This window comes from Marmota flaviventris, chromosome 3 (genome assembly GCF_047511675.1).
Source record: "Marmota flaviventris isolate mMarFla1 chromosome 3, mMarFla1.hap1, whole genome shotgun sequence".
Lineage (NCBI taxonomy): Eukaryota > Metazoa > Chordata > Mammalia > Rodentia > Sciuridae > Marmota > Marmota flaviventris.
This window is the reverse complement of record NC_092500.1, coordinates 9,375,181-9,392,888: the sequence shown is the minus strand read 5'-3', so window position 1 is coordinate 9,392,888 and position 17,708 is coordinate 9,375,181.

Below are 17,708 nucleotides of genomic sequence, written 5' to 3'. Positions count from 1 at the left end.
AGGCCACTTGGTTAAAGTCACACAGCAGGAGGAAGACACTGCTGTGCTGGGTCAGGAGACACGGAGGCCAGTTTGGTTCATAGAACAAATATGCAGATGCCCTGGCCCACTGCTCCCTGTCCCTCTGCCCTGCCTCACTTTGTCCCCAGCAGTTGTCCCCTCTGGGATATACCACAGAGTTGGATGTGTGATGTCATCTGTCCCCAGGAGATGTGGTGTTGTGGGTCGAGTCCACTGTGATCCGCACCTTGAACCTTGAACTCAGATTATCTGGGGTTATTTGGGGGGCCCAATGTGAGCACAAGGGTCCCCCAGATGTGGAAGAGGGGACAGAAGAGCGTCAGTGACGGAAACATCGGATGATCCTCTGCTGATGGCTTTGTTTGCTGTTGTTGTTGGATTCTGTTTTGTCTGTTTGCCTGTCTGTGTGTCTGTTTGTCTGTTTGTTTGTTTGGGTGCCAGGGATTGAACCCAGTGGACGCCTAACCAGGGGAGCCACATCCACAGCCCTTTTTTTTTCTGTTTTATTTTGAGGCAGGGTCTCGATGAGTTACTTAGGACCTTGCTAAGTGGCTGAGGCTGGCCTTGAACTTGCGACCCTCCTGCCCCAGCCTCCCAAGCCGCTGGGATCACAGGATAGCCCCACATGGTTCACGCACATGCAGCCCCCTTGTCGTGTCCCTGGGTGGAGGATTGGCAGGCGTCCAGGGCCACTTTTCCTCTTTCACTATGACACACAGGCCACGAGGGTGCATGGGAGCACGTGGGCCAGTGTTCTCAAGAAACGCCTGGGCTGCCCCTGGCTGTGTGAGGCTGGGCCCGTCACTCTACCTCTCTGAGCCTCAGTGTCCTCAGCTGTTGAATGGAGTACCTGATGAAGCCTCCTTCACCACAGCGTGGCCTGGGCTGGGGCTGTCGCGTGGAGCCGCATACCCGCCCAGCCCTGGGGCCTTTGAGGTTGGGGCTCCACTGAGCTCCACAGCACTCACGGGGTCACATCCCAAGTGGGCTACTTCCTGCTGGGGACTTTGAGCCTGTCACTCGCCCTGTGTCTGGGTTTGGGCCTCCTCCCCTGTACAGGAGGACGACGATGACCCGAGCCCTCTGAGGGGACACGGTGTGAACAGGATGGGACAGACACACTTCCGGACCTTGAGCAGCTGGGCCCCGGACCGTGGGAGCCCCTGGGGGAGCTGGGAGCTCGGCCTGGGACCGGGGAGGACTTCCTGAGGACGGGGCACACCGAGGTCCTTGGGCAGCCACTACACGGGGCGCTCTCCTGGGGGATGGGCGTCAGCTGTCCTGGGCCACAGACGCCCCGGGCCAGGCAGGAAGGTGGAGGGTTTCCTGGGTTCCTCAAGTTGGGGGACGAGGCCAGAGCATGACCGACCTGGCAGGTGGTTCCTTGTGGCCAGTGCTGGGCCTGCCCGGGAAGGCAGCCACCCCGGGCCCTCCTTGTCGCCAGCCAGCGGTCAGACTCGGGCGGCCTGATGCCCCCTGTGCTGACTCATGTCCGCCCGGCTGGCCTTGGCGTAGGGAGGGGCTGACCCCACTCCAGGCTTGACCTTATCAGGCCTGGCTGTGTCCAGCGCCTGGACATGGGCAGGGCCTCGGCACCTCCCCTCCCCCAGCCCTGGTTGGGCAAGGCCCGCATGAGCTCATGGGAGCCCAAGGCAAGGAAGGACAGGCAGGGCGGTGGCCCAAGAGGGACCAGAGCCACAGCCCGGCTGGGGTGTCCTGTGGGCTTGCCCGTCGGCCCCCTGCCCGCTGGGACAAGGCTGGGCACCGGCTATTTTTAGCTCCCAAATGAGGACTAGTGGGCCCTGGATGTGGCAGCTGCTACACTGCCCTGGCCCTGCCCGGCCCGGGGCACACAGGAGCATGCACCCAGCATGAAGCTCACGCAGGGGGACGCGCCCAGGCGCAATAGCACTCACGCGGCTGCACAAGCTCATACGGGGACAGGAATGGGCCCGGGGTCTGTCCACGGCCTCACACCTGCAGGTGTTCCCCCAGACGCTTCGTCGAACCTCGGACAGGCAGGCGCCCTAACCCCAGGCAGCCTGAGTGGCCGAGCGTCACTCAGCTGTGTAAGGGTCCCCAGAGTGCCACCCATGTCTACTCACACCTATCCCCTGCTCCACAGACTTCAACCACTAGCTGGCCCTTCTGATGGTGCCCTCCAGAAGGCCTCAGCCTGGGGCTGTGACCAGGCAAAGACTAGAGAAGGACCTTGGAGGAGACAGCGCAGACGGCTGGAGGTGCACAGAGGCGGGGCAGTGGGCCTGGTGGTCAGGGAAGGCTTCCCGGAGGAGGAGCTCCCCAAAGGAATGAGCAGCAAAGAGCTGTCTGTTTAAAAGAAGCTGGAGTGAGGAATGTGCTACTGCTTAGACACTAAGGGTGACGATGACATGACAGCGGCTGTCGGTCAAGTCCTGATGCAACACCAGCCCCGCCCACATCAGCACACCTCACCTGTCACCATCAGGCTGAGGGAGGCCTTGGCACAGAGCCGGTGAGCCTGCCTCCAGCACCATGCTCCTGACCCAGCCTGCGGGGTGCTGGTGACATCGTTGGTCATGGAGTTGTTCCAGCCACCTAATTCTGTGAAGAAAATGATGCCAAAATGTAGTGGCTTAAAACAGAGTGGTCATTAGCTTCACTCACAGATCTGCAGTGAAGCCGGGCTTGGCAGCGAAGACACATCTTTGCTCTCTGTGGGGTCTACTGGGGCCAGTTGGTGGGGGGCTGGACCGCCCGGGAGCTCTGCAGGGGGACAGCTGCAGCCCCTGTGCCCTTGGCACGGGCCTTTCCCCGGGGCTGTTGAGCTTCCTCACAGCATGGCGGCCTATTTCCAAGCAGTGATCCTCGCGGGGGAGGGGAAGTTGCAGTTTCTTACCATCAGGGGCCAGAAACTCACAGTGTCACTGCCGCCACATGGACCAAGCATTGGCAGAGCCTGATTCCAGGGAATGGCATGTAGACCCCCACCTCTCAATAAGAGGAATGATCAATAATTGCAGGGAAAGCTCATTCTAGACCACCCAAGTAAAGATGGAAGGTGAGCAACTCGTGTCGAGCCCCCATCGCTCTGCCCTGTCCCAGACCCCAGGACGCCACGGGGCCAGCCCTCGGTCCTGGTGCAGGCACCCCCTGCCCTCTCCATTCACATTTTCTTTTGTGCCGAGCACAGGGAGGCCACTGTGTGTGGCCACAGAGCTCCACTGCACGGGCATCTGGGCTACAAACGGGCAGCCCCAGTGCTGCACAGGAACAGGGTGCCCAGGCTGGGGACTGAACTCCATCAGCCCTGCCAGAGGTCCCAAAGAAGTCCCCAGGGTTCCAGAGCCCCTGCCCTAGCTCTTGTACTTTCTCCTTACTCACCGCAGGGGATGGAAACCCAAGCAGGGTTTGGAAATTGGCATTTCCGGATCCTGTGTAGGATGCCAGAATCGACGTCCTTCCAAGGTCCTCTACCCCTAAACCCTAGAATTCCATGAGTCTGGGTGGGAGGGACCCAACACTATCAAGTCTGAGAGGCTTTTCCATGATCTTCTCCTTAATATTCTAACACTTTTGGCGGGTAGGAGGGTACCAGGGATTGAACTCAGGGACACGCGGCCACTGAGCCCCAGCCCCAGCCCTGTTCTGTATTTTATTTAGAGACAGGTCTCACTGAGTTGCTTAATGCCTTGGCTTTGAACTTGCGATCCTCCTGCCTCAGCCTCCCTAGCTGCTGGGATGACCGGCGTGCGCCACCTCACCTGGCTCTAATACATTTTGACTCAGTTTCACAACATCCATCAAATTGCAAATGAGCTTACCCTTTAAAAAAAATTTAGTTGTAGATGGACACAATACATTTATTTTATTTACTCATTTTTATGCGGTGCTAAGGATCAAACCCAGGGCCTCTCACGTGCTGGGCAACACTCTTCCTCTGAGCAGCAGACCCAGCCCCAAGCTCATCCTTTTGATCCAGCGATTCTTCCAGGGAATCTTCCAGGCTTACATCAGGCATGGGCAAAAGAGACGATTCAAGGAGAAGCTGGGAATGCCCTCCATGTCCATCAACGAGGTGCGGGGTGATAGAGCCACAAGTAGAGCTAACACCCTGAAAGGACAGAGTCAGCTTTGGGAGCAAAAACACGGAGCAGCCTGGAGTAGTGATGCCCTCCTGTAATCCCAGTGACTCCAGAGGCTGAGGCAGGAGGATCTCAAGTTTGAGGCCAGCCTCAGCAACTTAGCAAGACCCTGCCTCGTTACAATATAGAAAGGGCTGGCTGGGTGACTCGGTGGTGGAGTGCTTGTCCAGCATTGAGGCCTTGGGTTCCATTCTCAGGCCCACATGCAAAGGAAAAGAACACAGGTGGAGCCATCTCCCAGATAACACGCAGAAGGGGACAGAGCCCTGGTGGATGGACCAGGGTGTACACGTACTGAAATTTCCAAATACACCTCTGTGTCTACACCACAGCTGTGCCTGGCTAGCAGAGAGAACCCCCAAGGGACACACAACCGACTGGGAAGGCTGTGGCCTCTGGGTGTGTATGGGCTTCCTGTAGCTGCTATAACAAACGAGCACACACTGCCATCCACGCACACAGGCTGAAACAAGAGAACTTTATTCCCACAATTCTGGAGGCTAAAGTCCAAGAGCAAGGTGTAGGCAGGGCAGAGCACCCTGTGGGCTCTTGGGGAAAGCTCTGGCCGGTTCTGCTCCTGGCTTACCATGCTCCCTGGCTGTGGGCCGGGGGCTCCAGTCCCGCCTTCTCTCCCGACTGTGTTCAAATATTCCTCCTCTCCCTCCTATAGGGACACTCGTGGATTTGGGGCTCACCCTAATCCAATGTGGCCTCATTCTGAGTGCCTTCCTCTAAGTACATCAGCAATAGCCATGTTCTGAAGAGCCGGGTGGACACGGACTTGGGGGACCTGCTCACCATGGGTAGGAGGGCAGGCACCCCTCCCCCACCCCTTGGTCTTGCTCCAAAGCTAGTGTGTCTGCGGCTCGGGTGGCACTCTGTCACCCCCTCCTTTAGGATCTTTTTACAATTCCAAATTCCCAGAAGACACGATGTCTTCAGAGATCCTTTGCCTCCCAAGCCCAATGTCTCAAGAGTCCCCTCCACCACGAGGTCACCTCTCCACACCTGCCCGGGGTGACCAAGCTGGAGGTCACTGCGGTACAGTCCTGGAACCTTGGGGGAAGGACTCCCTGAGTTCCTGGCGGGATGACCCTCGACACTCACCGCCTGGCGCCTGCTCTGGGGGTGGGGACGCCATTGGGCAGCCGTGACCCACCTCCCCACGAAAGGGTCCTTGAGAGTCCTGGACATTCAGGCCCCACCCCTCGTTGCGCAGACAGGGAAGCGAGGTTGACAGGGCCTTGACCGAGGTCACCTCCTGTCCCATCCCGTCTCAACAGGAACCTGCCCCCCAGCCCCCTCCACCCTGCCAGCAGACACTGCCTCTCCCTGGGTCAGCCGGTGGGCAGAGCAGGACAGGAACATCAGCCCTGATCACAGACACTCGGGCGAGTGGAGGGGGAGGGCCTGTCCTTCGTCCAATCAGACACTCCTGGGCCCAGGCCCCCTGTCGTGCCACACTGAGCGCTGAGGCACACGGGGACAGGGAGCTCCCATTGCCCTGGGGGTCCAAACAGACCCGCGGACCCCAGCAGCCTCGCGCCCCGTCTGGCTCTGGGTTCTGTCTTCTCCCCTCTGAGGGCCCCTCCTTTCCTGACCGCTGCAGGCTGTGCTGTGGCCCGGGACCAGGAAGAGCAGGGTCGGCCGATGGCCGTGACCAGGACTCCCCTGCTCGGTCTGGGGCCTGTCGGGTCCCATCCCTGGGGCTCCAGCCCCTTGGAACCGGGGGTGGGGGCGGGGAGAGGGCGCCGGCCCAGACATCAGGTGCACTCAACCGAGCCCCCGTGGGCCTTGGGCAATTAGTGAACCATCAGGCTGCTTAAAGATTAACGAGGGCAGAGCGGGAAAGGCTTACCCCGATGGGGTGCAGAGCGGTGCCTGTCCCTTCCCTGGACACCGCTGGCCCCTGACACCACCCCTCCCGCCTCTGTCACCAGCCTTTCCTGGTCTCCAAGGAGGGGAAGCTGACCTCACGTCGGGGAGCCGCTGGGCGGTGTAAGAGGGGACAGGGAAGCTCTTCCAGGAACTGGAGCCCTGATCTCGGGGCCTGGCGCGGTGACTGGCCTGGAATCCCAGCGCCTCTGGAGGCTGAGGCAGGAGGACTGAGGTCACAGCCGCCTCAGCAACTTGGCAAGGCCCTAAGCCACTCGCCGGACCCTCTCTCTAAATACCCAAAAAAGGGCTCGGGGTGTGGCTCGGTGAAGCGCCCTGGGCTCCCTCCGGGCACCACACAGCTCCACTGGGCTGCGGGACCCTCAGTGAGGCTCCCCCCACCTCTGTTTCACCATCCGCCAAACGAGGGCACCCGTGGCCTTGAGGAGCCCTGGAGATGACGCCTGCCAAGTGGGCGGATGAGCCTGGCGCTGAGGCGCTGGGTGTCCCTGGAGAGGGGCACTGAGTCCTGGCATCCAGTACCCTGCCCCCATGGCAAAGTAACAGTCACCTGAGGTTCAAACCCCCAGGGAAGAGAAAATGGCCCTGTCCCCAGGACCAGGTGGGGGAGGTGAGTCAACTTCCTCACCTGGCTGCCTCACATCTGAGCAGGGGGCGGGGCCGAGGGGACACTGAGGGACATCTTCCTTCTCTCCTCAGGTACAGCCACCCCCCCAGGCCCCTGGTGGCCAGTGCCAGCAGCCCCCAGTCAGCGAGTGTGAGAGGGGGAGTTCCAGACGAGCCCCCAGAGAGGCCCAGGGGTCACCTTCATCTCAGCTCCCCAGAGGCAAGGCTGTAGCTGGGGACTGCGCCCGTCCCCTTCCCCTCTCCCCTGCACGTCAGGTAGCGGAGGCCAGTCGTGCCCTGCGCGGCCACCAGCAGAGCCGGCCACCTCCCCTTCCTCTGAAGGTGCCGAAGGGTCAGTGAGTGAGCCGTGGTGACTCAGGTCTGGGAAAGACCCATGAGGTCATCTGGCCGCCTGGGCCACCGTGTGAGCTCAGGAGCCTGTCTCGGCCCCTGGACTCACCGGCCTGGGGGGTCCCCAGGAAGGGCAGCGTCTGTCCTGCGGCTGCAGGATGGAGCCCCACCCGCCGACGTGCATGGAGACTGACCCTGAGGTTCCCAGGCCCTGCGTCCACCGTGGAGAACAGGCCCGGCCGCAGCCCCTCCCCGGCAGCCACGTGAGAGAGGAGCCCTTCTGGGCCTGGCACAGAGCCAGGTGTGGCAGGCGTCGGGTGCAGATCGTGAAGGTGACCGTGTGCTGAGCCTTCTGCCCAGCAGACCCTGATGACCAGAGGAGCTGACAGTCCCCCGCCCAGGACCACCCCAGAGGCGTGGGCGCCAAGCCGGCACCACAGCTGCAGGCCCTGGAGCCTGGACAGTTGCCCCTCTGGACCTCAGTTGCTCATCTGGGAAATGGGGATCCTGAAGGCCGTCTGGCCCCGTGGCAGGGGACACCAAGGTGTGACTCCCCTCCTGGTCGGACACAAACTGCCGCAGGTCAGAAGACCTGGGGAGGGGCCGGGCCACAGCTGGGCGGGTGGCGGGGGAGGGCCGAGGGGTTGGGGAGGCCCTGCAGAGTGGGCACAGGGCCTGAGGGGGCAGGAAGGCCAGAGCCACCCCTGGGCTGAGCCCACAGGGAGGGACCTGGCTGCAGGAGGCAGCCTCAGGCAGAGGATCTGGGGACAGAAGAAGGCTCTGCCATGGGTAGGCTTTGTTCTGGGGACAGAGTCAGGACCAGAGCAGGCAAGTCCCGCTGCACGAGGGGGAGGAGGAGGGGAGTGAGACATGGGGAGTCCCCTCGATGGGCTCAGAGACCCTTCACACAGACCGGGAGAGTGAGGCCCAGAGGGAGCGGGGACTCGCCCGAGTCCCCCAGCAAGTCAGTGGCACAGAGAGCTGGTGCCCTTCCCCGTCACCCTTCCAAAGCCCAGAGAGGCCGCTCAGACTTGCAGGGGGTGCACCCAGGAAGACCTGGCCCCCGGAAACTCCCAGCCCCTGCCGTGCCAGGCTCTGACTCTGGACTGCGGTGTCAGGTGGGCAGGACGCCAGGCTCGGGCGCCCACAACAGGGGAGCCGGCCACAGGGGAGCGTCCCAGACAGGCCGGGTGCATTCCTGCTGGGTGCCATTCTGCCCCCCCAGCGCCCCACCCTGTCCCCCATACACAGTGCCCATTGTCTGCCCCAGACACTTGGAACTGCCGCTCTGGCCCCAACACCTCCCGTGCCCTCCCCTTCCAGGTGGGGCCCACAAGCCAAGCGCCCTTCCAGGTCCCCAGACCCAACAGGCAGCCGAACAGCCATGCATTTATCTGGGAAGCAAACTAGGATCAGAGAGAGCCGGTGGCTTGTCCCAGGTCACACAGGCCAAGCCCAAAGCCCTGGGCCTCAACTCATTCCTCCCCCCTAAGTGCAGGCCACCGGGCAGCCCAGCCGGCCAGCGCCAACCTGCACCCTGGTGGGCCAGGCCCTGCCCGTGAGTGTATCCCCCTTCTATGGACCAGGAGCTGCTCAGGGAGACAGAGGCTTGCCAAGGCCACCCAGAGAGGCAGCAGCATGTTGAGAGCCAACCCAGGTCAGCGTGGATCCCCGGCCCACGCGCTTTCCACCTCCCGCAGGGCACAGCTCAGCGCAGGAGGCAGAGGCTGGACGCAGCCAGGAGAAAGTGGGTCCAGAGCCAGCCCAGCGGGCGAGGCCTCGTGCCGAGGCGGGGCAGCTCTGCTGAAGGCTGAGTTTGCTCCTCCGTCCACCCAGGTGGAGATGTCCACCCAGGGTGTGGACGGACTGATGGGGCCAGATGACAAGTGCTTGCTGGACGAAGGAGCCCAGGGAACATCAGCCGTGAACACCAGCCCCCCACCTCCACCCCCGTGGGTTTTCATTCCCCCTGGGCCTTCCGTGACCTGTGGTGACCAGCCTCATTCTAGCGAGGAGCCCAGCATGAGGTCCCTCCCCGGGGACCCCTCTCCTCCAGGGGCCTGGAGCCCCTTCCCGAGCTCCCCTCAGGACCCTTCAGATGCATGCAGACTGGCCCGTCCCCCGCCACACCCAGCAGGCGTCCTCGGTCTCTCCCTCCCCGTGTCCATCTATGACGTTTCTACCTGTTTTTCTTGTCCAATGTCTGCCTGCCCCCCCACCTCCCCAACTAGAATGGAAAATGTAAAGAGTCGGGGTTTCGTGTCTTTTGCTGATGAAGAAAGAGAAGCATCAGGATGAGGCTCCCAGAGCATCTCAGCAGAGCACCCCAGCACCCTCCAAGATCAGGGCAAGAACGTACCTCAGAAGCACCTCGTTCAGTGGTACCCACCCCTGTCCCCAGGCTGCGCACTCTCTGTCACCAAGTGCCCCTCCTGTTCTTGACCTTCATGCAACAGGACCTGTGGGTGCCCCGCCCACACTGGCTTCTGTACCCAGTGAGATTCACGGTGCTGCCGAGGGGCAAGGGGTGACCCGTGGCCTCGGCTTCAGCTTCGAGGTGGAGTGGGTGCCCGCAGGGAGGCCAGGGCTCTGGACCACCAGGGAACAGTCCTGGGAGGCGTGGGGGCCTCGGGACCAGGACCAGGCTAACGCAGAGCAACGCTTGAATCACCCCCCGCTGATGGCATCAAACCTGCAGCCACCAGCTCCAGGGCCACCTGCTCCAGCCACCTTCCGGCCTCCTCTCCACCGTAAGGAGCCTAAAGGCCCTAGTTTGGAAATTGACCCCGAGTTCAAGATAAGAGTTGATGTCCAGCAAGGGACAGTGATTTCCCCGAGGTCACACTGCTGGGTAGGGCTGAGCCCAGGCTCCTCTCTCTGCCCTGGGGACCCCCACCCTGCCCTCTGGGTGTCCAGGTGGGCTGGGGAGGCCCAGCGCTCTCCCCGTCAGACCTAATCTGTGCCCAGGGTCCAGGGTCCAGGACGTGTCTGAAGAGGAGGGTAAGCCCATGAAGCCCCTCCCCCAGGAAGCAGGCCTGGCCCTGGGCCTGGGGAGCCTGGGGCAGGGTAACCCCCATCTGAAGTCACTGTCTCCCCAGGGTGACATCATCAGCGAGCCAGAGGCCCCAGGGCAACACAGCTGGGGGACCAGGCAGGCTGAGGCAGGCCAGGTGGGTGTCTAGAAATACTCACCAGAAAAGAGAGAGAGGGACGTCCGCAGCCCCAGGGCCAAGCCCAACAGGGACCAGAGGCCCCACGCGCCTCGGAAACCAGAGTGAGGGGCCATCGGGCTGGGGAGGGCCTAACGGATGGGAAAACTGAGGACTGCAGTGTGACAGCCACCCCATGTCACAGCAAGAGGGGGCAGACAGGACAGGAGCCCCCGACCCCCAACAGGGTGCTGTCCCCTAGGGAGCTCCCTAAAGTCTTCAAACTTCCGCTTTCGGGAACTCCCCTCCTCGCGCTGCCCGTCTCCTGCTGCCTGTGCTCTCCAGGTCCCAGCATCTCTTGCATCTGGATGGTGGCAATGCTGCAGGGTGATGCCACGGGGGGCTCCCGTGCACGTCTCACCCACTGGGCTCAGTGGCTTGAAACTGACCCTGACAGGCCGGGCGCGGTGGCACCCGCCTGTAATCCCAGCAACTTCGGAGGCTGAGGCCGGGGGATCCAGGTTTGAGGCCAATGATTTAGCGAGGCCCTAAGCAACTCAGCAAGACCCTGCCTCAAGATAAAACAAGAGGAATGGCTGGGATGCGGCTCAGTGGTGGAGCCCCAGGGTTCCGTCCCCGGGACTGGGCGGGTAGGAGTATTTACACCACTGAAACTGGCACAGGCTGCAACTGCTAAACACTCATCAGCACAACTCTGCCCACACCCCACCCGTGAGCCAGGCTCTCCCTCGGGGACGCCTCCAGAACCTGCCACCTCTACCCTCTGGGTCCCAGCCTGCGTCCTTTCTCCCTGGGACCCCGTTGCACCCCCTGCCTTGCCACTGCCCATTCTGAGCTCGGCAGCCAGAAACACCCTGTGGTCATCAGGGACGGCTGGTGCCCCGACTGTCCTCCACCACCCCAGCATCGGGGTCTCCAGCTCATCTGCATGTCCCCCGGGCGGTTCTGGCCTCTGCACACCTCCACCAAAGTGTCTCCACCAAGAGATGCCCCTGAGCCCACTGAGCAGCAGGCCCCAGCTGCTGCCTGCCCAGCACCCGCTGCTTGTCCTCACAGGAAGCTCTCTGCACCCCCTCTCAGGTGTCTGCGTGGACGGGGTTTCTCTCTGCCCTTCCCAGGGCTGCAGCCCAGCGAGGGCTAATTTATTGAGCACCTACTATATGCCTGGCACAGAAGGCCTCTTGAACAGTGGCCACCTGAGCACGTGGGAGGGCTGAAATGATAGGGCTGGGGGATGAAGCCGGACCTTGTGCCCCCTCCTCCACCGTCCCCCTGCCAGGCCCCCCTGGCCCTGTGTCCCTTCCCTTCCCTCCCTGTCCCGGTTTCCAGCATGTGCCGTGGCCCCTCCCACGGCAACCCCTTCCCTGGGGGCCGCGGGGAACAGCGGCAGGAATTCCTGGCCACGAGTCAGAGGAGGTGCCCCGGCAGGCAGGAGGCAGAGCGCACGCCAGGGACCGCGCCGAATTCCAGCTCCCACGGCCGCTGGGAGCCCGCCAAGCCGGCCCCTGGGCAGCCGGAGCCCCTCCACCCAGGGAGCCGAGGAGAGAGGCAGGGCAGCCGAGTGGAGGGGGCAGCCGAGGGCCCCCGGGGATCCACGCCAGCCCAACTCTTCCCAGAGATGGCCGGAGGGAGGCAGGGAGGGGAAAGAACGGGGAGGCTGACTGTGACCAGGGACGACACCCAGGGAGGAGCGTGTCCCAGGGGCTGCCTCGGCTGTCCCCAGGAGCCCAGGGGGTCTGGGCGCTCAGTGGGACCGCGAAGCCCCTCCCCACGCTGTGCCCGCACCTGCCCAGCCCCGTGAGCGTGAGTGCAGCAGCAGCAGCCGGGGCACAGAGGAGGAAGGTCCCCTGCCTGGCCCCTGGGTCCCTCCTGTCGCTGTCCCCTCCTCTTCCTGGGTCAGGGCAAGTTGTGAGAGGCTCAGGCAGCGGCCTCTGCCCAGCTGTCAGCATCGGAGCTGCCGCCAACACCCACAGCAGCGCACCTGGCCGCCACCGCCACCACCCCACCCAGGCCGCTCCTCCCCCAGCCCCCAGCACCGGGACACCCCCACCTGCCAGGTGGCATCAGAGGGACACAAACAAGACGTCCAGGACCACAGTGCCTGTGAACCGGAAAACTCTAGACCCACAGGGGCTGTTGGAGCGTTTCCTGTTCCACTCCCAAGACATTTCAGACCCTGTCACCGCAGGGACGCAGCATCTGGCAGACGCAGATCAGACCCAGAGACTTGGATTTAGGGACCTAGGAGCAGGGGCTCTTAGGACCAGAAAACTCATCAACATCTCAGTGTTCCACAGCATGGGAGCCCAGGAGGAGGCCAGGAGGCTGGGCCTCCACAGCATGGCGGGAGGGCTGGGAGAAGCTGGGAACAAGCCCAGGGAGCCGCGGCCCCCTCCAGGCCCCGAGGCCAAGAGAGAGGAGCAGAGGAGCAAGACCAAGTGGATGCCAGGGGTTGGCGGCAAGCGGTGGTCACCGGGGGTGGCAGGCTCGCTCCCTCCTGGCTGCAGGAGCCTGGAATTTTCTCCGCAGGAAGGGCCCACCCTCCTAAGGATGGAAAACAATCCTTGGCATCTGGTCCCTGCGGCGGGAAGGCCTTCCACAATCGACCATTATTATCCTCCCTGCTCCACCCGCAGCCTGTCACCGGGGAAACCGAGGCAGGTGGGGTCTCAGGCTAAATCAGGAACCTGAGCTGGGCATGGTGGCTCCTGCCCTTAATCTCAGCCACTCAGGAGGCTGAGATAGGAGGATGGAAAGTTCGAGGCCAGCCTCAGTTATTTGGCGAGATCCTGAGCAACTCAGTGAGATCCAGACTCAAAATTTAAAAAAAAAAAAAATCTGAATGAGCCCCCGGCAGACTCCCAGCCCTGACTGCCCAGTGTGAGCTGAGAGCCCATGGAGGGCCCTGGTCGGTCCCTGGCCAGGCAGGTGGGAGCTGAGACAGAGAGGGCAGCGGTTTGCCTGAAGTCAGCTGGTGCCTGCTGCTCTCATGCCCCCCCCCCAGGCTCACTGGCAGGCCCCCTCCTCCAGGACGCCCTCAGGGCTTCCACAGCTCGGCCTGCGGCCCCTCGGCCTCCAGCCTTTATCACTGCGCCAGCCGGGTCCTCTAACTGCTCATCTAACGGCCCTGGACTTGGATGCTGGGTGCTGTGTGTGACAGTGTCCCCTTCACAGCCTGCGTCCCGCTGATGCTCCTGCTCAGACACCTCCCGTGGCTCCCCGCTGCCCAGGACCAAGTCCAAGAGGCTTTCAAGTGAGCTTGGGCCGCCCTCGGCCTCCCGCCAGGCAGATTCTCACAGCCCCAGCACCCCCTCCCTGGGGGCTTTGTCCTCTGGCCCAGCCGGGCTGCCCCTTCCCTCCGCCCTCCCCACCGGCCAGTTCTTCTGCACCTTCCTGGGAGCGGCCTCCTCTGGGGCCTCGGGCCTCCCCCTCTGCACTAGGCGCCCCTTCCTCCGCTGGCCTGGCCTCCCCGGTCTGGACCCCGGGCCGGGGAGGTTGAGGAGGGCCTCCTCGCCTCGGTTCACCGCAGTCAGCCACGGCACAGGACGACGCGGCTGATTCCCATTTTGCAGGTTCTGAGACTGAGGCCCGGGGGGTTGAGGCTTCCCCCAGGTCACGTGGCTGGGGGCAGAGCTGGGGGTGGGACCCAGCCAGGAGCTGCAGGCTGTGACCTCAGGCGTCCACTAGGGGCAGGACAGCAGCCCAGAGCCCACGGCACCGTGGAGTCTCAGGACAGCCAGCGCCAAGGACCCAGAACCGTCAGGCCGGAGCCCCCCAGTGCCACCCACCTGGACCACCGGCCACCCCCCACCATGCCCGGACGCACGCGGTCACACCAACACGGACAGACGCGGCCTGGCCCGAGACCCGCAGGAAACGCTCGGCCGCCCAGGCCTGTCTCACTTCCGCTTTCCCTCAATTTGCTGGGGAAGTGGCCGCGGCCTCCTCCCGCGCCCTCGCGCTCCACGCCACGTCCTTCCCACCCCCACTTGTCTGGCAGCCTGGAGGACAGTGGCCAAAAGAAAGGGTCCCGCCCTGCCCTCCTGGGAGCAGGACAGTGAAGTGATGGGGCAGGGGACAGAGGAGCCAAGGGGCTGGCGCGGCTGAACGTCCAGGGCACAGCAGGCCAGGGACCAAGCAGAGACAGTGCAAAGGCCCTGGGGTGGAGTCAAGCTGCCGAGCTAGAGCAACGGGAGGAGGTGGCTTGGCTGGGGCTGAGGGCAGGGACCACAGGGAGGTGAGATGGGGAGGCCGCAGGGCCAGGTGCTGACTCGGGCCTTTGCTCTGCATCCAGCAGGCACTCTGCAGGGCTGGGCGCAGAGGAGGGGTACAGTTTGCCCTGGTCTGGAATTTGCTTTGCTGCGCATGGAACCCAGCGTTGGGCCAGGCTGGGCCAGGGCTCTCCCTGAGCTGCATCCAGCCCTTTCTTATTTTCTGTTTGGGGGACAGGGTCTCGCCAAAGTGCCCAGGCTGGCCTCGAACTTGAGGTTACCCAGCCTCCCAAGGAGCCGGGATGACAGGCACACACCGCTGTGCCCGGCTCTGACATGGGTGCTGGCGGCTGGGTGAAAAGATGTGGGGTCCAGAGCAGAGGTGGGGGACCAGCCAGGAGGCCAGAGAGGGTGGCACTGCAGCCACGCCACAGCCACGCTGCCGAGGCCCCTGGGTCACCCTGGGCAGACACAGCACTCACCCTGCCTCACGCCTCGGGCTGATGGGTCTTCCAACAGGAACTACTCTTCCTGCAGTCCCGGGTCAGACCCCAGGGATGCTCGACCACCGAGCCACGTCCCCAGCCCTATTTTGTATTTCATTTAGAGACATTTGCGGAGGCTGACTGTGAACTCATGATCCTCCTGCCTCAGCCTCCTGAGCTGCTGGGATTATAGGCAATAAATGTGTCTTGAACGGTGACCATGTGCTCCGCACTGTGCTAGGGCCGGGGGTCAGGAGAGCAGGACAGATGCCAACCTGGCTCAAGAAGATCCCCTGTGGCCGGAAGATGGTCACAGAGCTGAAAGCAGCAAAAGTGGTGTTGGGGACAGTCAGGGAAAGGCAGAGGGCGAAAGGCCACATCAGGGGACCTTGGCACAGGAGCCCGGAGAGGCTTCCAAGAGGAGGTGACCGAAGCCAGGCCAGGAGGCGAGCAGGGTAGGTACGCCGCTCCAGAAGAGAAGGAAAGGCACCCAGCGGGCGCGGCCTGCGCGGAGCTCCGGGCACTGGCCCCTGCCTCCTGACCTGCCCCTCCCCTCCTCCTCCCCCTGCCCAGCCTGGCCGCTGTCCATAACCCACAGCCGTCGGGTTGACCCTTTGCGTATTTTCTTTCCTCTTTTTAACTTTTCACCTTGAGACAGGTGTCCCTCTGCTGCTCGGGCTGACCTTGAATTCCTGGGCTCCAGCGTCCTCTTGCCCCAGCCTCCCCAGTAGCTGGGACTTCAGGTGCGCCCCACGTATCCAGGGTGTCCTGGGGGGATTATACAATAGTTCCCACAAACCAAAGGACGTGGGAAGGTCTCTCCATGTCCCCCGTGTCTCCCTGTGACTTGCTTTTTTGCTTGGTGACACGGTAGGGGTGAGGGGAGGTCCTTGGTCCCTCCTGTGGGGCCCAGGAGGCTCCAGGGCCTTGGTCTGTGCCAGGATGAAGCTCCCAGGCCTGGAGGCCGCGCCGTCCAGTATCACTTCTGGCGTCTGGGACCTTCCGGATCCTTCCCAGGACGGTGTGTGGATCAGGCTTTCAAAGATAAGAGCCCAGCCGGCCAGCTCCTGAGGCCAAAGCCCCGCGTGACAGGAGCTCATGGGGCAGGTCCACGGGTCGCCCAGGCGCCCCGCACTCATCCCTCTGCCCTGCCTTTGCTCCCCGCCCCGTCCCTCGCTGAGCACCTACTTTGTGCTGGGCCCTGCTGACCTCTGGGCCCACAGCACTTGGAGGCGACCCGGCTCACGGGTGGGAGGACAACCTGCAGGTCAGAGGGAGGTGCCCGGGTGAAGGGCAGCAGCATCACAGCCCCAGGCTGATAGTGCCGTTGTCCCAGTTCGAGGGAAGATGGACATTTGAATTTTATGTGAAAGCTCCTGATTTTTCTTTTTCTTTTCTTAGTACTGGGGATTGAACCCCGGGGTGCTTTACCACTGTGCTACAGCACCACCCTTTTAAATTTTTATTTATCTATTTTTAATTTTATTTATTTATTTATACCTTTGGGGTTTTTAAATTTTTTTTCTTTGTAGTTTGTAGGTGGGCACCATGTCTTTATTTCATTTGTTTAGTTATTTGTTTAATATGGCGCTGAGGATCGAACCCAGTGCCTCACACGTGCTAGGCAAGTGCTCTGCCACCGAGCCCCACCCCAGCCCCTATTTTATTTTTATTTTGAGACAGGCTCTCCGAAGTTGCTTAGGGCCTCACTAAGTTGCCAAGGCTGGCCTTCAACTTCTGCCTCCTGCCTCAGCCTCCCAATTTGGGCACTTTGGATTTGGGGATTAGGAAATCTCCATCTTTCTGGTGACTAGTCTATGCAAATATTAAAAAATCTGAAAACTCCCAAATCTGAAACACCCCTAGGCCCCGGCGCTTCAGATCAGAGATGCTGTAGCTATCCGCCACTTAACCTCCAGCATGGCCCTGGGCCCTGGGTTGGAGTCCCAGCAGGGCCCAAACACCACACAATTCATTAATTAACCACGAGCTCAGCCCTGAGAGTGGGAGTTTGGTGCTAGGAGGAGACTGAGCCCTCCAGCCCTGGCCGCTCTCTCCCACACACCGAGCCAGGACTGCCGACAGGTCCTCCTCGAGGCACAGCCTGGCGGGCCATCTGGTGTCTGTGTGGCCGAAGCACAGCAGCCTGGGGTGAGCTGGAGGCAGACGGGCCGATGCCGGGTAGCATAGTAGGTGCTTCATAAACGTCGCCGACGTGAATAAACGAATGTGAGGTGCAGCCAGGGAGGCCACTGGGCCGAGGAAGGCCCTGCACTGGACGAGGGGCACACATCGGCGCTTAGAGGACGGTGTCAGGGGGCCTGTCTGTCCCTCCAGATCCTCGGGCTGCCCTTCCAGCCCTGCTCTGTGCCCCAGAACACTGACCTCCAGGGATGATGGGTGACATCCACTGGCTACTGTGCTGCCCCAGTGGGGTTGGGTCCTGAGGGACCCGGGGGCTGGAGGTGGGGCCAGCAGTGTGCTGGTAGGTGTCCAATAGCCACCTCGGGAGGAACGGCCCTGGTGTGTGGTGAACCAGCTTCCCTGGTGTATGCTTCTGCCACAGCGTGGGCATGGCGTCCTGACGGGCCTGGGTGCCGCCAGGCTGGTGTGTCCCCAGGCACTGGGCCATGGTGGAAACGGGGGTCCTGCTGACGTCGGGTGTTTCTGGAGCCGTGTGCTCACAGGAGCTGGTGCCTCTCTGAGCTCAGACCTCGGTGGAGGGGCCTCGTGGGACGAGGGACGCCTGCCTGGCCCAAGCCTGAGGTGTGGCAAGGCTCAGTGACAGTCACCATCGTGACCACCACCTGGGCCCCTGCGCTCTGCCCTGGGCTGGGTGACCAG